Below are 15,605 nucleotides of genomic sequence, written 5' to 3'. Positions count from 1 at the left end.
CTTTTCCAATACATTTGAATTCAAATGAAAAGATAACAAGAAGTTGTGTTCTTCAGATAAGATTTTGATGTGATCATCATAGCAACAAAACAAAACAAAACAAAAACCAAAAGAAAATCCAAACCAGTTGGTTCTCTGTTCACATCAAGACAAATTTTGATTCTGTACTGCAGCTTTTTAAAAACAAAAAGCTAAAATGCTTGGATTTGTTGTTTAAGTTGACAGCTTGTATGTAAGAATTGCTCATGGCTACTAGCCCTAAAGGAAAAGCACAAAAATCTTAAATATTTTCCATTGCCCGACCCAGCTCCTAAAGTATATTTTTTTCCTGGAGGTAGCAACTCAAGGCTCAGATAATGTTTTATTGAAATGCAAATTCTGAAGTACTTCTTCCGGCCTTTCACAGATAGATAATCAAAATGGAATTTGCTCAGTCAGTAAGGCCAAATGCCACATTTTAGCAAAGAGTGCTGTACCTTTGTTAACTCTGGTTGCCTGAGAAACTTTCATGGTTATAAAAGGCTTTGAAGAGCTGAAGGTGTAAGTTACTGTATTGGCGTGGAATCTTTTTTTAAGGAAATTAAGACAGTATATATGATTCTGTTGTAAGAGTTGTGTCCCATTAGCTTTGGGTCTAACTGGGGATGCTGATCAGAGTTTATCATACGTTCTTTGAAAGGATGGCCAGGCAAGGGCTATACTGAAACTCCAGTCTTTGTAAACCAGCCCTTCCTACCACCCAAGGTAAATGTTTGTGGGATAGCTGCCAGTATCCTGTGCTGCAGAGGAAGATGGGAACCCCCACCCACAAAAAACAAAACCCCCCTGACTTATCCCCGAAAAAGCATCCAATTTTCAGATCTCTCAGTAGGTCTGTTCAGATTAAAAATAAGATATTGTCCCCTTCTTCCCAGAGACACTGCTAGAAATAGAAACATTAAATGGATGTAATCAACCCATCTTTTTCCTTTGGATCTCATAGTTATATTGGACCATACTTGTTGAGATAAGGTTTGTACAGATAGGTAATATCTTTCTATTAGACTCACCTATGTAGCTGGAAAAGCAGAGAAGTTTTCAAGCCTATATGCTGTTCTTCAGATGAGGTCTTATCTGCCTTAAAGTTATTTTGTTTATGTCAGCCTAATAAAAGGAATTGCCACCCTGTAAACTTGAACTGGTTTCCATCCATAATAGCTTTAACACTATTGCTATAGTAACAATTTTGCACTAAAAACAAACAAACAAACAAAAAGCTATAGTTTGGGGCATTTTCCAAGCCAAAAGTAAGGCTTAAATGGTCATAGGCATAAGAACATGTCTTTATGGCACCAGACTGAAGAACCAAAAGGATGTGGAGTTATCTGGACTCCTAGTACAAAGCAGTGCTTTCCCAGCCGTCACAAAGCTGCGCTAAGAAACACTGGCATCAAGTGGCTGAAGCATAAATGTTTCAACAGATACACTTATCGAGTTGCCAAGAAAGTCTTGTAGGTTTGCTGTTAGTGCAAGATGAGTATTTTCCACTTTCTTCTTCCAGTGATCAACGATTAGCAAAACAACTTTATAATCCACTCTCTAGTCTTCTTCAGATTGTTGACATTTAAACACATCTTCTAATAACACTGAAAGCAGCTAAAGAGCTGGGACTCTGAAATTAGCAGCGTAAGTCTTCCAGCTCTCCAAAGCAGCTAAAAGCCCACTTACTGTCATACATGTAATGAATATATGCCTTTGAATGCTACTTATTATTTTTAGGGTACTTTTAATTTAAAGGCAGTTGTAGTCAAAGCAAAGCTGGAAAATAGAAGCACAGGGCTATTCTGAAAGAAAGGACTCAGAATAGGATACTTATTCTATCACAAATGACTTGAAGTTATTTAAGCACTTTTATGAAAAAAAATCTCTATCTGGCACTTGTCTCACCAGTTTTTACTTTAACACACTGAAATAGCTTAAAACACTTAAACCCTTACATGAAAGGATAATCTGAAGAGAGGGATTAATTTTCTCATTATAAAGCCCTGATGTCCTAGTATATCTAAACCCAAATTTTATTGGAGCTATTTTTGAAGATAGACAGTAGTAGAATGAACTTAACTTAGTATATGGTGATACTGTTTCACGCCGAGTGTGTGGCTATATGAAATCATATGTATCTGTCCTTTTTGCTGCCTCCCACAACTAATGCAGTTATTGGAGTCCTTTAGAGAAGCATTGCACCGTACTATCATAATTTTTCCAGAAAAGGTCAAATGTGGCTTCCAGCCCTAGAGTTTCAAATTCAACGCAACTCCTACAGTGTCAATGGCTTTTTTTCCCCTCCAGATTAATGCTGTCATCGTTGCAAACTGGCATTAGCCTAAAACAAGACTGTTGGCCAGGTTTTCCTATCCAGCAGCTTTTAAGCAGAGGGAAGAAAACTGACTTACCAGTTTTCATTGATGGCTCTTCAGAAAATTGAGATGTAATTTGGTTTCTGTCCAATAAACAAGTTTTCACGGGAGTAAGAAAATCTCCCTGCTAGATTTGACAATTCTATGGGAAATCTTAGATACCAACCAGGGATCCGACATGTCACTCATGAGATATTTTTAGCTACGCATATATGAAGTGGCTAAAACCCACAGAATTATAAATCCAGCAATTACAACAGGTCTGATTAGTACAAGATCACTTCTACAGGACAAGGTCTCTTTCTAATGCTGACATCACCTTTCTAATCACTCTTGATCACTTCACAGAAATGAGCAAAGAATTACTAATGCATCAATACACAAGCAAATAGGAGGACAAAAATTACTCTGTATAAATAGCATTTCCTCTATCAATTGTGGCTGAAGTTTTGTGAAGAAAACTGCTAGGGAAAAAAAATGTTCTGAGTGAAAGGAAAAGGTTTCTGGTCACCCCAACAAAGGTCTCTCACATCTCAACACTGAAACAACCAGGAGTTACTATGGACAAATGTACAGTCAGTGCTCTGAGCTGTGAACTTGCAAACAGCAAGTGTGAAGCAGAAATGACACTTCAAAGAAATTTATTTCAAGGTTAACAGTTCTACAGAACTTGTGAAAACGCTCAACAGTATTATAAAAGAAACAGATGTGCACTACAGGCACTTTTTGACATTTAAAGTGAGGAGACCACGGAAACTTGGGGCTAAATTTGTTCTTACACGTGGTTAGGGCTCTTTGTGACACTGAAGCAATATTATCACTTGCAACTCTTACTCCACCTCTTATACTGCACGCCTATCCTTTGTTCCAGCTCATAAGTTCTCTTAAGCATACATCATGTCTATTTACAAACTTGAAGAAACAAAAACAAAAAACCCAAGTACTTGAAAATAGGAAAGCTATATGGGGAAAGGTGGCATGTGACAGGTAGAATAAAAAATTGGTAGTCAGAATATATGAGTTTAGCTTCCCACTTCCTTCACTGAATTGTTCAATGACAGAGCAAGTAACTCCTCTGCAGAATACTACCACTGACAAAATAAAATTAATTACCTTCACTTAGGACAGCCAACAAATCGGACTTCCAGCAAATTACATGCGAAAGCCAAGTTTACTGTTTGTCTCCCACCTGCAAGACAAGGTGAATCAATAAGATAAGAACATGGAAGTTCCTTTGTTGAGGAAGATTATAAAGAAGCTTATTTATTAGGAGAAAAAGTCAGATCAATTTAAAAGTCACCCCAGTGCAGAAGGAGAAGTTGCACCAATTTTCCTTAAAAGATACCCCCCCAATCTCAAGTCCCCTCCCCCATCAACCTTATACCATTTTCATATGAAATAAACTGCAACAATTACTGCAGGTCCAAAATGGGAGCTGCATGTCAGTGTAATGTCTCCTTTCCCCTTCAAAACCAGACAATTGTTTTGCACAGTGTGCAATGGAAACCCCCCATTAGAAAACCTTTCATTCAGGCACCCAAAATTCTCTTTGGTAATTCATATTTTTTTAAATTATACCTCCATGAGGTTACTGGCAACTCTTAGCAATGATATCAGTACACTGTTTATCCTGAGAATTTGGAAAATGAGATCAGTTGCTCTAGCAAAGTAGGTATTTTGTTTTTTCTTCTTCTGTAAGTCAGCACGTGTGGACCTATAACTGTATATGATACTCTTAATACATTCTCTATTCATTAACTACTGAGTCGGAACATGCCTGCATTGCTCCAGAACGCCCAACCTGCTCAATGTTAAGCCCAGCTTGATTAGCTCAGACGCTGGGTTCGGATACCCAGAGGAAAGGCAGAAATGTCAGTTACGAGAGCAGACGGGAAGCACAACATTAACTCAGAGTGAAATCAGCACACGATTTCCCCATGCACTGGCATAATGGCAATGCTATATACTTTTTTAATTAAATGGTGGCCTGTCAAAATTTTCTGAGTAGTTACCAATATGAAAAATTCCTAAGAAAAATGGAATTAAAATGGGCAAATTAAGTGAAACTTGTGCAGATATGCTTTGCTTCTATTCTCACTGTCCTACCACAAGCATTCTAAAAAACAGCAGATTATCTTTTTATTATAGTAACGAATCAGCTTACAGACTGTGTGTGTAAGGTGTAGAGGAATAGGGCGTATTTATTCCAGCTTTCTCAAAGCTATTCCAACAGAAAACTATTTGCTTTAAGATCTGTTGCCATCCCCAAATGTTTATGAAGGAAAAATGGTTAGAAGAGCTCCATCTGGTATTCAGAGATGGTACTATACAGTAGAGTATGTTTCTAGGTCAGACTTTATTAGAGAGTCAACTGTTAGTTGGGGGCTAATGGAATGAGTCCCACTTAACGTGAATGAATTAGTTACTGCAGGGAAAAATTAAAAAAAAGTGGCTTTTAAACCAGATCAGTGGGAATTGTGTTTTCATACCGCTATGTCCTGTACCTGTTTCCAAGAAAGGGCACTGCATGGCAGATTGGGATCAGGAGTTTGTTGGATCAGGAACCTGCAACAGCTTCTGCCAGGTCTTACTGTTGCTACAGAGTATATAAAGATTGGCTTTCTGTCTTTTCCAGTTTGATAAGCTGAATGCAAAAACTCAGTACGTATTCCATTAACATTACCTGGAGTTATTACTGTTTCAGAACTTGCACAGTCTCATCAAGATTCTCCAAATACTCTGTGCACATAGAGCTCAATTACAGACCTCTTTGAAAGCGGTGAAGTTAGAAGGGCTAGAAATGCTCAGCCAAAGATGACAGGTTGATTACGCTGTATCAGTAGGTCTGATTAAGGAAACACAGGTGCCGCTGCAGAAGGTGTTAATGGAACATCTCAATAGTCAGCTATTATACTATGGAGCAAGAATAGAGGATAAAAAGGAAAATTCAGGATGGATATTATGAAATTATCTCCTCCCTCTCCACACCAGAATTTTTAATAGTTCTAGAAACACATTGGAACTTTCAGTGCTGTAATCTTCAGTTTAAATCACAGTTCACCAATCTAACAGCAGGCATGAATTCGCTCCAAAGACTGTTTTCTCAAATCCACACTAATGAGAATGAGGCAGGCTGTGAGATGCTCACCAAGCCCAGTTCTACCTCATTCGGCATTTTGTAGGATCAGTCTGTCAGAAGGGAGAGATGTTGCAGAGCAGGAGACAGCTGACATAAATAAGAAAGAATTTATATATCTGGTATCACTTATTCCCCCCACCCTATACATAGAAAATGGATATAGATATGAAAGATTCATAGATTGATTCAGATTTTTTCCTTCCTCTTCTTTTAAGAAGTACTGACCAGTTTTGTGTTAGAGTAGGTGGTATATGTTAACAGGTTGTTGCTGGACTATTTTTATTTTGTAGCAAGACCCTGATGTTGAGGCTGGAATTTACAGTGCCCTAGTGTTAAGAATTTAAGCTGCAGTATCATCCTCTTGGAAATGAAGCTACATGTTCAACCATACATGATTGTTCTGGGAACTGCTGACCCGAAAAGAAGAAAAGAAAAAAAAAAAAAAAAAGATGCTTCTCTTTGCTTCACTACAAGCACTCTAGATGCTTTTTAGTTGTTTTCTGACGTACTTATGAAATCTCAGTGTGACTCAAAAAATTCTTCTCTTTCTTCAGCAAGAGCTGCATTGAATTCTTAGTTATACAATAAAAACAGGATTTACTTGATGAGTGATACAAACCCTGCCAGGACTGCAACAACAACCCTTCAGTTGAAATTCTGCTCTTTTGTTTCCAGCAGCCTGCAGAAACTCTAAAATGCAAGCAATTCACTGAAAACTGCACGATATATTAGTAAAGCTGCCTTATTTAGTCTTAGAGGCTAACGTAAATGGGCTTTATGGGTAACAATTAGAAATTATCACACCATCTCCTTTCACCTGAACTACATAAAGTTAGCATCTGAGAAATATGATAGTACAAAAAGATAGAGCTCCAGAGCTCTATCAGGACACTTCACATCAGAATCCTTCCAAAAGGAGATCAAGCATCAGCTTTTACTTCTTCTTTCAGGCATTTGGTTGCAACACAGGGTTAGCATGTTTTTGTTTTAAGAGAAAGGCCACAGTTCTCCTGGCAGCTAAACTCCCAGAAGATTAGTAAAAGCTCACAGCAAAAGTATGAGATCAGGAGTAAAAGAAACGAGTGAGAGATCCTTGAGAAAGCATCATCACCTTTTTGTGTGTTTCCCCCCCCCCCCTTTGCCTTTTCTTCATCTTCCTCCTATCTTTCTCATCCTTCAGAGATGTATTTTGTGAGCACTAGCTTACCTCCTGGCTCTTCTCCTGCTGTTAAAAGTTGGGAAGTGCACTAGTCTCCCCCACCCTGAGGTATCCCTGGTGCCTCACTCGGACTGATGCTCTGCATGACGACCTCTTGGAAGTATTCCCTGTAGTCTCAGACTTCACAACTGCTGCAGCAAAATCCACAGCATGAACCTTCTGTGAGTTTAGAGGAATTAACCACAGTCAACTTGTGGGACAAGTTACAACACTAGATGGAAGAGAATTTACTGATTAAGACGAGGATAAGAAAAACATGTTTATCAAAAAATTAAATTTTAATCCATAGAAATATCCAGAAAGGGATAACAAACCCCAGGGTCAAAAGTGACTTAACTTTGCCTCTAAAGAACATGGGTTATTCTGTACTGGAGGAATTAACTTGCTTATCAGGCACAGATGGATGCTTACTAAAGCCACACCACAGTGAACAAAGTGGATGAAGCCCATTTGTCAAAAGTAATGGAAATAGCACTTCAGCACAGACCTTAATATAGGCAAGCTTTACACTCCAGTGGTAAGCCCTCAAACAAACGATTGCAGGAGAGACATTCTGAGTCATGAGGGGGAAAAAAAAAAAACAAAAAAACAAAACCCCAAAAAACAGTAGCAGTATTTCTGTGGGAATTTGGTTGCATTTGCATAAATAGTGGCAGGATAAAAATTATCTTCTTAGATACTTAAAAAATAGGATACAAACACTTTCTTCACAGCAGCCAGTCACCTTACCAGTGTTACTGAGAAGTCTTCCCAATCACAATTTTTCTGCAAATATAATACACATCTCCTGGTTTCCTTCTCCAGTTCTTGTGCACATACAACACTCACCACATATCTCAAGCTCTAGGAGAATACTGGAATATGCTCAGCCACCTCCCAGCTCAGACCCACTAGGTTTGCCTAGCTCTCCTAGAGCTGCTGGGCAGGAGCAGAATGGCAGCTCTTTAGAGTGGATGACATAATGATCTGCAGCTGAAAGGATCCTTTTGAAACAAGCTTCAGAGCTGTATGCAGCCTATTCACTCTGGTCCAGCTCATCTGGAAAAGAAAAGATAATATAAAAGTTCCCATTACTCTCCCATAAGTTGCCTGAGTTACTGAAGTCTGAGTCGTGACAAAAAATTGACTGTATCATTTTAGGTGATAGGATAGCATATTTTAAAATATTTTCTTTTTAATCACAGTATTTGCACTAGGGAGAAAATTCAAGAGCTCGGAGCAGATAAGTTTTTTCCTTTTCTTTCTAGCGCATGTAAATCCCATCAAACACGCCTAGATAACACCTTGCAACCAGTAGTGCCAAAACACCTACTGAGCTTTGTAGTTCCATGTAAGCAGAGAACAGGGTAGTTTGTACCTAGGTCATAATTGCTTAGCAATGTTTTAAATAACGTGCAAAACCTTTGATAAAATGAAAACTAAGCTTTATGTATTAAAACCTGTTTAGACTTAGAGCTGCTAGAGTGACACATTCTCTTCTAAATTTAATAAAACAATTCAGGAAAGATGCTTCCTCATAAGCACCTCATCCTAGGTACATTAAATTTCAGGCCATCCATTGCTTTCTTCCCAAAGGAGAAAAAACTGCATTGAAGGACTTGTAGCAGTAAGTCACCAGGTGGCAGCCTCCTAGTCTCTCAAGGTGCGCGCCTGAGTCAATGGTACAGCAGAGCTGTTACATATTGACCTTTTCATCTACGTCACCGTTAGCAACAGAGCGAAAGGAATCTCTGTTGTCATCAACAGTGGTAGAAAAAGTACATTGCCTAAAAACTACAGTAAAAGAGCAACATGCCTGGTACATAGGTTTGCTTGGATATTAGGAAAACTTGACAAAATTATTTAAAAGAGTTTCAAAGCCATGAAGCATTCTTACACACATAACATTCGGCCTAGACTTTGGAAATACAAAATCAGAACACTACAGATAAATCTCGGGTACCTCTCCATTGTGCTCCATATAGTCAGACTGACTGTATGCAGGTTTTCACTTTGCAGATTTTCACTGTAAAACTAAAGCTTTCATAGGTAGTTTTTGAATATTAAGAGCCAGTGAATGAAAATTCTCCATACCCAACAAAACGTTTGAAGACCAAAGGAAGTGCTAAAGCATTTGAAGACAAAAAGAAGTGCTACACTCCCAAAGCCAGTACCCAAGCCTAAATAGCTAAAATAACTCCTCCCCATTGTCCACTGCAAATCCCGGGTAACTGTAGGAAACAAACAGCATGGCCTTTTCAGTGATTCCTGTAACACAGAGACAGAAGACAGCACTACATCAGGAGCTTTGGAAGAGAGAAACGAATTTAAGCCTCAAAGGAATTATATGAATTTTCAGGTTATTTATACACGTATACTTTGCAGTTATGGCCTGAAACCATTTTTTGTTCTGCCTAGGCAGCATGGCATATGATAATACCACAAGGTTGCATTATGGTACTGAGTGCATTTTTTAATTTAGATAAATAACTCAAGCTTTTCATAAACCAGGCTGAAGCCTTTTTAGTGTCATTCCCCACTGTTAAGTTACAATAGTACTGTATAAAGTTCAGGTATAAGTACTGGCACTTGTATAAAGTACTAGTACTTTTTTACATACAAACAAAAATCTAATGGTAATGGCTGTAGCGAATGAAGGCACAGACTCAAGAGGTGGTGCATCTTGAGACGTTTATTATTTGTTTCTGAGCATATTTATACTAAGAAGTTTGCTGCTTCAGCGGTTTTACAGATATATACTGTTCACGTCACAGATACGCTTCACTAAGCCAGTCACCGTGCTGATCACGCTCCTGCTCATGCACAAGCTAGCCAGTCACCACGCTGATCACGCGCGATCATGCCTTGTACCTTGCTACTTGCTTCTCTTTTTCCATACGCTTTGCTGCTTGTAACTTTCCACGAGTTTAACCCTGTCATGACCCTCCACAAATGGCAGGTCTTTGCTTCTCCTTCTCAGGCAGTTCAAGTACCTGTTTGGTCAAAATAACCATTACATTCTCTTTTCATGGAAATTACCATCAATAGTACAGAATTAGCTGCAGCGCTTACACAGTACCTGCCACTTGTAACTAAAGCAATGATCTAGCATGCATGGAAAATAGTAGCAAGGCTTTCTTTGGCATAAGCCTTAAACACTGGTATATTTGTGTGTATGTGAGATTGCAGACTTCATCCTTGCTACAGTTATTTTTAAGCACAGTTAGCTGCAGAAACCCTAGCAAATCAGGTAACTAGCTTTAATTGTTTTAGGCCTAAATTCATCCCAGCCAATTTCAGGCATCTAAGACACCTGAACTTGTAGTACAGTCACCCTCAGGTGACATCCTCTGTGATCAGTGGAGTGACAGGGCAACCTCCAGTAGGTGATGCTGATCTTAGCTGGGATAAACCACTTCTGGAGGTGCCACTCTCTTACTCTTTTGCTTATAATAATGAAGAGCAACAGTAGTTCCCACTTCAGCTAGGTGAGATGAATCTGGGTCTTACTGTTCACACTAGTTACAAAAAAAGAGACAGTGTTCCCCTTTCCAGCCTACTGCAATTTCTTATGCTTTTCCTGTATACTAATGTGAATAAAGCCATTTACCAAAGCTATAGTTCGTACTGGATGCATGGTCTCTACATGATATGGTGTTTATAAAACATTCTTGTTCCATGTGGTAGACCAAAAAGTTATAAAAATGGCTTACTGGTAATTTTGAGAGCAGATGTTAGTACCACGATACCCTATGAGGGATTTTTCAGACAACAGAGAACTCCATCTGGCAACGTAGACTTTAATCCAGCTTGGGTATGAGCTTGGAACATTTTTATTCATATTCATTTAAAATAAACCTGTTCTTTTACAAGACTTTGAGGGACCACTTGGCCTATGTTTTAAGAATTGTCCCAGCTTAGCTACAAACAGATAAGCGAGGTTTGCAGGGAAAGAGAAGAGCTTTTGTTAACTCATCTGATATAAGACACAAAAGCAGATGACTGTGTTTCCTTCTTCTCCATACAACTTGATTCTCTTATACCTTTAGGTCTTCACAGTTACAGCACAACTACTACCAAAAAATCATGGCCACTTCACTTTTATTTTCCTGAAAGTGAAACTTGGAAAATTGAAGAAAATGTAAGAAACTGTTTAGGTTCTCTAAAAGTGAATTCCTTCACGTTAATGGATGAGGCAGTTCAGGGCAACACTTTCACATAACATTCAGGACAACTACTGGCCTGAGAAACAACATCCTTTGACAGATATTCAGATAAACACAGAGCTGGTAGCGAATGCCAAATGCTTAACACTGGCTAAAAAGCCACAGGGGACCACTTCCAACATTATGAACAGCATTTCAAACTAGGAGTTATATGGTTTGATATGTAGCTAATTACATGGGAAAATCTTCCTGAAGGATAGTTCAATCCAGTTGAGATCCTGAATAAGGATGAAGAGCCTTACTGAGAAGGCTCAGTGTATAGATGCACAGCTATTATCTTAGGTATATACCTTTCAGCACTGTAGGGAGGGAAGGCTAGTTATGTTTTCTCTGCACAGGTTGCCCAAGCCTTTCTATTGGAAAAGTATGAACTGACCTCTGATGCTTCCCTTCTTTGGGGCAGCTTTTGAAATTTGCCTCATGGATTAGACAAAAGCGGGGGTTTTGTTTGTTTTTCTGTTTCGATCTCATTGAGATTTGGCTGAAGTATAAATTTACTGTTCTCCTTTTTTCATCTCTCCCCACAATTACCAAAAAAAAACAGTAAAACAAACACATATTAGCACCTCCTATGACTTTGACAACAAGCTTGGCAGCAAGAAACACCAGAATCTGAACATTTTAGAGTAGGCCAACATGTTTTCCTACTTCTAGAGTGGGACCTGCTGATCTCCCTGGATGGCGCACATGGGCCCAAGGATTTCTCTCTCTTTGGGGTCAGGAGCTCCCAGCTCTTCAAGGGAGAAACAGAGATGAACAAAACTGTCTTACTGGCTGACACATTTAGTCTTGCAGGTTCAAAGTTCAGAATTCAAATTCTGTGAAGCCTTCTGGACAGATAAAAGTGTATTTATCACCTTAAGGACAAATTTTCTGTCATTACATATCATAGAAAAGGAATTAAAATTTTGGAATCAATCATGCAAAAGGCATAGATTTGATTTTTTAACTTCTGTTTTGTACATACATTAGATATATGTAATTCTCCCCAGATCTCCTGTCTCATTCATTGCACAAAACAGACGTACAAAAACAAGCTTAACTCCAGTATTCTGTGCAAAGTGCTCAGCTTTGTAATTTATGATTTCGTTTAATACAGTTTCTCTGTATTTAAATGGCAAGTTTAATAAAAGATGGAAGCTATCCTTTTCTACAGCAGTTCTATGGCTTGTGATTAGAACTTGCTGCATGACTGAAATTGGCATGTTTGGAAAGTACTCAAAGTTTGTATTCCAATTAAAAAAACATGTATAAAGTGCCCTAAAGAAAACACACCCAAGCCTTAAGCTGGAACCACAATCTGCTTCACTTCTAAGAGACTTCGGGAACGAATCTCAGTGTTTGCTAGGAAATGAAAGAGAAGGATGACTCTGCATTCATCCACCCACGAGAATCATACTGCTGGTTTCATTGTTAGTCAGACAGTAGAGATGAGAGGTCTTGTGATGTGACTTGGCAATAATCTGGCATCTCCTTTTCCTGTTAACAAAAAATGCAATTTGAAAACAAGGGATACTGAACATGCTGGACTGAGTACAGTTGCATTCTGCTGTTGACTTAATTCTGAGGCCTTGCTCACAGAAGAAGGTTACAGATATTAAAATTCAATTTAAATAAAAATAAAACAAAGTCTTATCCAATCTAGTTAAATCAGCGGAAATTACTTCATGGATACTAATTTCATTACTGCAGATTGTCTCATTGAAGTTCAGCTATTATAGATACTCATGGTTACATGTTAAAAGCTGCTTCAGGCTTGTTTCAAAAATTAATTTCAGTATGATTTGGGCTGTTTGAAAATTTTATTTATTCTAAGTTATAGATGTCCACATACCTTTTTGTACTGCTCTAAATGTTCAAAAATTACAAGTTGAATGAGTGTAAACAGTTTGTTACTGGTTACAACCAGAATTGTTTCTGGTGTTTCTTCATTAAAAGATCTTCCAATATATCTTTCTGACAACACTAGCTTATATGCATCTAGGGAGACTGTGTTACTTGGCCTGTACACATACAGTATTTCCACTGTAAAAATGGAATTTTGCAGCTCTAAAGACAGACAACAGAAGTATAGGGATCTATGTACACTGTACTTGGCAGAAAGAATCCCTGTTAGGATAGGAGGCTGTAAGAAAAACCATTGCAGAAATGGACCCAGTTAATATGAAGTTAAAATCTACATACAGACCACAAAAGGGTATCTGGAGCTTGGAAAGTGGGGATAAAGCCTGATACCTGTACTGCTTCTGACACACAGGAACACAAAGCATTAGACCTCCGACCCACACAGATTCTTTCATCTGAAGAAGCAAAGCCCCCAGAGCTTCTGCGTGAAAACTTCACAAATGCCTCCACTCTTGGGTCTGCAGTAGGAGTGGCTGTGGCACAGCCAGGCACCTTTCGCTCCTGTAGATTCCCCTCTTTCTGCAATTTACTCCACAGTTGCTTGCCTCCTTCTCAGTAACACCATTTCATCTTGTTAGTGTTAGCCATGTTTATTGGTTCTTCTTTGTTTTTTTTTTTTCTTTCCTTTTATCATTAAAACTGAATGCAATGGATCTAATGGGGGCTAGAAGAGCAATGAGTAGTTCATTCCTTACTGCCCTTGCAGTGGTCACAGCATTATAAGTCTGGATTCACTTCTCTCCTTGTTCTTTCATTTTGAAACCAGGATTTAAACATCTCTTTCACCACTTAAATACAGATGTGGGAATGATGAGACAAATTCTGCCTGGGTCACATCAGCATAAATTGGGCTCTGCTAATGCTAAAGGCATTACTGCAGATTTATATCAGCATCAAAGAACTTGGCTTTACATTCTTTCACACACTTCCCAGACTCCTCTTTTTTATTGATAGCAGCTGTATCATTCACAGTCTTCCCTCAAGAGTATTGCAAGGCTGGTCTGGACTTTAATAAAATATAAAAAAGCCTTTTAATTGCATAGTGTATGGCCTACCATAAGAAACTAAAAATGCCTTTGTCTTATAAACTCTCCCTGTTTGCATATTTGCCTTATGGAAGTGGAGGTCAAATGTACTTTCGATTTTTATGTAGAGTTCCCTCCCAAAATATGCCTGAACTGTTTACAAAGGGAGGGTTTACTTTCTTCTCTGGAAGTAGAAATCATGTTTAGAGGCTGAGTTGTGGCCAAAGCTTACAAGACCAAGGTAACTGGGGAGCTCTGTCTCCCTCTCTTGCTTAGTAGGCCTTGCAGGACCCATGCAGGACAGCAGCTGCCTGTCCACTGCCACAGCCAGGAGCTGTTAGAGAATGAGGGTCAGATCATCATGGAGTTCAAAGCCGAAAACAGGGAGCAGATGAGTTCTTGTATCATAAACGTCTTCTGCCACTAGCAAATGGTTAAATAACTTACCCAATGGAAGTCTTAGACAGCATTCACCAAACAAAAAAATAGGACATAGGAGCCAACAAAGCATTTTCTCCAGTTGTGGTATGTATACAGAAGATTTGTACTTTACAAAAGATGGCAAGAAAGAAGAAATACAGCAGCAGGTCTGACTAAAGGAATGGGCATGTCAGAGTAGGTCTAATATCAGGCAAAGGTGTGAAAAAGATCTAAAAGTGCAACATGGAATGATCAAAGATCAAAGTGATTCAACTGTGACATACCCGATAGGATCATAAATTGGGAAGTGAGCTAACTGTGTCTTTCTCCAGTATTAGTAAGTATTGCGCACGTTCCTTAAACCTCAAAGAATTTAAACCCAGACCTTGCAGAATCCTTTATGCAGTCTCCAGAGCACCTGGAAAATTTTGGAATTGAAGGGAAATATATAAATATAAGTTATTTCCCTTGTTAATGGCTTTGCTATTCATTATCTCTCACATCATATCCACTGCACTTAATTTCTGTAAGCACCATTAGATTCTTTGGCAGAAAGAAATCATGGAGAAAGAAAAAGAACAGCACCATAAAGTAGGAGATCTAGAAGAAATGGGATAACTTTCAAAAACACTTCAGTAAGAGCTTTAAGCTCTTCTACCTTACATCCAAAAAGCATATTAAAATGTAGGAAAAATAGTGACTAAATATATACTGTGCTAATTTTGCTCCTCATCTTACACATCATATCTTCTATTGGGCCAGAAAGAAATCTGGAGCTAAATGACAAGCTTCATTCATAGTGCCGAGATCCTAATGAGCTGCACTCCCAGCTTGCTGAATGAGAACAAGATTCCTTTCCCATAGAAAACACTGGGGAGTGGAGAGTGCAGCAAGGAAGATGTGAAGCTCAATTCATCCCGCCAACAGTGGCAGAAAGACTGCGTGAACTGTAGTGCTGGCCAAGGAATTCAGAAGGCAGCAGAAAAAGAAACATTGTTTCACTCACAAAAGAGGCAGTTACAGTCACAGAAGGCTCACAAGCAAGGGTTAGACATCCCCACACCAACTGTACAATACTCCATTCATTCCTGTTGAAAAAATGAACTACTTTCACCCAGACACAAAACAAAAAACGGATTCCCGACAAGAAAATGTAGGGTATGTCAAAGCCTACGTCATTGTACAGCTGATAAAAAGCCTTGAAGTGTCAAAAGTGATGCATCTTTTATTTTGTTGATGAATTGCAGAAACATTTTACTTCCTGTATAAAACGGTAAACAGGATTTTGTTTCCCCA

General features: G+C 38.7%; 1 protein-coding gene across 1 annotated transcript in view; it reads right to left on the bottom strand.

Annotated features, from left to right (window-relative positions):
• The window catches only part of LITAF (lipopolysaccharide induced TNF factor), a 102,569-nt gene that overhangs the window by 26,316 nt on the left and 60,648 nt on the right, over positions 1 to 15,605 (bottom strand). The window contains exons 6-8 of the mRNA XM_026061841.1: positions 6,743 to 7,792; positions 4,901 to 5,309; positions 3,510 to 3,585 (exon numbers count right to left, since the gene is read on the bottom strand). The gene's annotated coding sequence lies outside the window, so the exon portion shown is untranslated. The remainder of the gene's footprint in view (positions 1 to 3,509; positions 3,586 to 4,900; positions 5,310 to 6,742; positions 7,793 to 15,605) is intronic.

The sequence above is a fragment of the Apteryx rowi genome, unplaced genomic scaffold (genome assembly GCF_003343035.1).
Source record: "Apteryx rowi isolate R43461 unplaced genomic scaffold, aptRow1 scaffold_186, whole genome shotgun sequence".
NCBI classification, from domain to species: Eukaryota; Metazoa; Chordata; class Aves; order Apterygiformes; family Apterygidae; genus Apteryx; species Apteryx rowi.
The sequence above is the reverse complement of the archived record's forward strand: the minus strand, read 5'-3'. Positions and strand labels throughout refer to the sequence as shown.